The following is a 5512-nucleotide window of genomic DNA, read 5'->3' as shown; positions in this document are numbered from 1 at the left end:
GTGGAGGGGCTTGGGGAGGTCAGAGGCTGAAACAGAATGGAACAATGCAGTGTTCTTGCGCTCACGTGTGTGTGTCTGTGTTCTAACATGGCTTGAGTGCTCATGTTTGTACGTTTAGTGGCTTTTGTGTGTAAATCTCACAACACAGCTCAATAATTAGTGGCTGATTAATGACTGCAGTGCTAAGAGGGAATCCTGTTGTCCCATTGCTAGTCTCGCTTTGCCAGACCTGTTTTAGTGTAACATGTACATTCAAAGGTTGTTTAAGTCATGCTGAAAACTCAGATTGGACAGATGGTCCAGCTTGCTGTCTGGATTTACCCTGCAGAGATGTGAGGAGCAGTTAATCACAGTCCTCATGAATCCACCTGAGTCTAAAACTCCAACAAAAAGAAAGCAGAAGGGAACAGACATCGACTGAAAAGACATGCATCCGGCGGAATTTCTGGCGGCACCAAAGCAATCCCGGCAATGGAACATCGTTAATATAGACTATCACGTGGCTTACTACCGGTGGCAACCCAACCAACACACGACGTACACACAGCTATACTCACACAATCTCTCAACATGTTTTCTTCTTGCCACCTGTTTTATCACCTCTGTTAACAGCAGACATTTTTGACTGGTCACAGTAGGAAATGCAAGGGAAATTACATTAACAATGTGTCCCTCCCTGATGTCACAGAAAGTCATAACAGTGTGGCAGTGAGTCAGCATGCGCAAAACCAGCAGCCTGAAACTGAGGCAGCTAAATGGAATTGAACCACCATGAATGTAATAATTAGCAGCTGTGCTTTTCCCACTGTGACACTTGAAAATGTCTTTCGTGAAAACCTGTTATTGCCCAAAAAAAGCTGATCATAGACCATTATAGTTTGTGTATGAAGATGCTTTTCTTGCACCAAACATAAACAGAATTCCATTGGATTTCAATAGGCTGCTCCATCAGTACATATTTCCTTCACAGAGAAACCTTTGCCAACCACTGTGACAGCCCGAAAACACGAAAGGGAAAAAACATCCAGTTGGTTTGCGCAATGCAAAAGTCACATAACAGTGCAATTACATTGTGGAAGTGTAAGTTTGCCAGATGGTTTGTATTTGTTTGTTTGTGTGTGTATGTGTGTGTCACATGTGTGTATAGCACTTTGAAACTGTAATGTGTGACACCACAGAGCTCAGCAATCAGCACTTGGAAATCTAAGTGATGAGCCACTGGCAGCCCGCCTCATGTTCTGACATGTGGGATGTTACTGTAAGTGGCTTACCAGCTTCCCCTTAAAATCCCATGAAAGCCCAGTCCCTGTCATCAGCAGTCTAACTTGTGCTTAGAGCCTTGGGATTCAAGTTGGCAACCTATTATTGTAGACAGCAAGAGTATTAACTGAGGGAGATTACTAAGAAGAACACTACAAAGGGATAGCATCTTCATCAAACATAATTAACATGATTCCTACTTTTGCCAAGATGGAGATCACGGCTGTGATTAAAGAAAGCTGTGTCAAATGTGCTGTGGATGCTTTAGCCACAGAAACACAAAATAATTCGCCATGGCATTTTAAATTCCACAGCTCCAATCCCATGTATGCACACACATGTGGAGTGACAGTCAGTGTCATTATTAATGTATGGAGAATTAGCCTCTAACTTACAGTTTTCGTGTCTGTGAGAAATGTATGCACTACTCAGCAGAAATCCAAACAGTATCAGTGTTGTTTCTTCTCAAAATTAGACCTCTAAAGAAGCTGCCAGACTGCTGCAGTTAGTGTACCTTTACAAAACCAGGGATCACTTCACTTTGATTGGTAAATAGAACGATAAATGGTACAGCAAGGTACAGACAGACAACATCTTGCAAATTCAATTGCAGAATGATTGAGAGACCGTTGAGCCCAGTAGCTGGAAACCAAACCACTTAGTAAACTACAGGGAGTGTTTAGCCTGATTGTGTAGCTGCGTGGCCTATATTTATCCCAAAACAGATTTGGTTTTGGTTTGAAACAATATTTGACCCACTCCAGCTAACATGTTGGAATCTACCATGTTGAAACTAAACCATAAACAACAATTTCAAATAGGTGTTATAGATAAACTGTAAATAAAAGCTTGTTTCTGTAAATGTATTCAAAAATGTAGTTATGTTGTTAACTCAGGTTTGGGAGCAGGGCCACGCCTAAACCACACCTCTAATCACCAGACAAACCTACATATGCCGTGCTGCGCAGCCAGGGTCGTGTCTCTGACTGCTTGACCCACCCTCCCTTTCCCTCTCCTTCATCCATCTTACCCCCTCTTCACTTCTCTCTCATGTCTCTTCCAGGTACTGTCTGGGGGTCTATAAACTATTCGGGCAAAAACTGCTTTCGAGATGGAACCCCCAAACTGAGTCTCCTCCACCCGGTCATCACACATCTTTCCAGACCAGCCATCGGACGACATCTGCATCAATTTATCTATCTGCACATTCATAATGTTCATCTGCACATTCGGCCTCACCCAAAAGCACAGGTTTGGGTGGTCGATGGGTCAAACAAACAGGATATTACTCACAAGACTGGGGTTTGTGTCCCTTGTGAAACCATAAGTCAAATGTCACGTTTTGAAATTAACAGAGTTTCACGGTCCGTGATGCAATGACATCAGGGATGTCACGTCTTCATTCTCTTCTTCACTTAAAAACTGCTGTCAAACATAAAATTCTGTGGCGCCCAGCAGTTAAAAACTTTCCTGATGCAGTGAATGTGGCTCTCTCTCTTTCTCTATTGTCTGTCCAAAGGAAATGCCTGTTGAGTGTTGCCAGAACACAATGATAGAAGCAAGTGGTCTGGCTTTGCAAGGCCAATAAAATGTATCTTGTGTCTTAAAAATTATTGCTAAGGATGACATCTTTACAGATGGATGATTGATGTCAAGGTAAAAAAAAAAAACTGAACATACTGTCTGCCTCAGCCCTTGCACCATTTCAACTGTTACAGCCACTGATATTAAGATTTTATTTTCCAGGCAGGTCACAAAAGAAAAAAGAAACCATATTTACAAGGACTGTCTGGCAAGAGGTTAGCATCTTGGAGGAAAGGTGAATGGATAAGTTATTTACAGACTGATTCAAAACTCGTAATTCAAGGATATGTCACTGAAATATTTATGCATAGGCTACATTATAACACAAATGTCTCTTGAGCAATGAATCCATCTGCTTATTGTTGCTGCTGACAGATGCAAAATTAGATTTTCTGGGTGGCAGGCTGAGGTAAGTGGTGCTTGTGCTTGTACAACAAGAGGTAGGAGAGGTCAAAGAGAACAGGCTTCGCGCTCACTTTACACTTTAAACATGGTTGCAATCCATCATTCACTCAGGTACAGATGAGTGGATGTGATTTGTGTGTGATGTGCCTTTCTTTTTATGGGACAATAATGGAGATAGACTACAGGAGGCCCTCAGAACTGCTCCTTTACAAGAAAACACACACATGCGCACAACATGCAAAATGCAAATACATAAAGTATGCGCACACACAAAACGACTTATACACACACACATGAGCACACATGCACGCATGCACGCACACACAAACACTGATCTGCAGTGTCACAGGCAAGTGATCAAAAGGAAATTGCAATTTGCTTTGGAAACTCTGATGGGAAGGGGATGAAATTTACACAAAGTGTATGGCTACTACTCACGTGTACATATACTTTACAATTCACCACAGGATATGTGAAGAACCTGGTAGGTCGAGATAGAATACAACATGGACATGTGATGTGTACTTGATTAAACTCAATCCCCAGTCTAGGTGCAAAACACGCTTTCATAAAAAGGGCACATTTATATTCAGTTACTCACACACATATACAACTCTCTTTGAGGATCCTTCCCCATTTCGGTGTCTACTAATGTGTTGTGATCCCTCGTGTTTTCCAATGCAAATATGAATCAGGAGCAATAAGCTCCCGGGCAGGTGATGCTGAATTCTCTGTCTTCCCACATAATACTCCGTGAGCAGAGTGAAATAGATTAAACCCACAAATTACAGAGTAAGCCTGCCCTTTTGCCAGTGATAAGCCAAAACTGTAGAAATGAGCTGTAAGAAAATGTTGGTGCAGAACTGGAAAATGTCCCTGGACTTGAAGAGAAGCTGGAGTAAGATATTGCGGTGAAGCAGCCATTTGAGGTCTGCTATACAGCCACTCTATGTTCCAGTTGTCTATAGTTTTCTCCAGCCTCCCAAATCCCTGATGAGCCAAAACATCTGTCTGCGTGGAAAGAGTTACATGAAACACACATAATTTCCAAGGGAATTACTAGTAACTGTTTGGGAGGGAGGAAAAATATTTATAATGAATGATGACTGAGAATACACAATCATGTTGAAATCATCTGAAAGCAGGGATGGAAAAAAACACCAGTAAAGTACAGTACCAATAGTCTGGTTGAGACCAGGCTAATTTAACTTAGAGTGGGTCTGGGGAAGGTTCATTCACAGCCCATTTCCAAAGGGGAGTCACCAACGGACACCGCTCAAATGCCTCTAAGTGCAACTGGATGGTCCTTTAACCAATCAGACAAACTATCCAATTGTTTTAGCAGTGACAGCGGCATCAACGGGTTGCTGCGCTTTAGATGCCGTCGTGTTGAATGTACACAAAAAGCTGACTGCCGTTGCTGTGCTACTGTCATCGTGTAAAGCCCGCCTCAACGGTTGTGATTGGTACTTCGATTTGAAAAAATTTGAAATGGGCTTGAATGAGGTCTTGGCCAGACTGACTTGTAGAGCGAATCTCAAATTTGCCGGAAGTTGGTCAGGGTTTTCCAGGTTACAGTACCAATGAATTAATGTAAAAACACTCAATTACAAGTAATAGTCCTGCATTTAAAATCCTACTCAAGTGAACTCAAACCAAAGCAGAGAAAATTGGCCCCTGTGACTGACATATTACAACGTGTGGCATCACTGGATTTTTAATACTGATGCATCAATGAATAAACCACAATTAACAGTTGTAGAGGTGGGGCTAGCTTTAACTACTGTATACAGTAGATATTTTAGTCCAGTGGCTCCCAACCTAGGGTTGCCAAACAAACATGTGGTGGAGTAAAAACTACACTATTTAATTTTGTATTAGTAGTAGCATAAAAAGTAGTAGTAGGCCCCTTTCAAAATGTTATTCAATGTGAGCACAGTACATGAGTCTTTACTTTCTACCACTATCTGAAAAGCTAAGGACTGTGTATGAGAGAGAGAAACAGAAAGAGAATTCTGGAACACGGATTTACAGTAATTGACTTCTGCCTACATGTGATTCCTGTCAGTGAAGGCAACACCAGTCCACTCTATGAATTATAACACAACCATAGATATTCCTGGAACGATCACCAACATCCATGCAATCTCATGACTGGGAATGTACTGTAAGACAAAGAGATGCTGTTATTAGTAAGTTTAGTTTATAAATGGGGATTTTGAGAAGGAGGACATCTACGGAGGCTCCCTGGGTGAGGTGGATT

Source organism: Etheostoma spectabile, chromosome 8 (assembly GCF_008692095.1).
Source record: "Etheostoma spectabile isolate EspeVRDwgs_2016 chromosome 8, UIUC_Espe_1.0, whole genome shotgun sequence".
NCBI classification, from domain to species: domain Eukaryota; kingdom Metazoa; phylum Chordata; class Actinopteri; order Perciformes; family Percidae; genus Etheostoma; species Etheostoma spectabile.
This window is presented reverse-complemented; position numbering follows the sequence as displayed.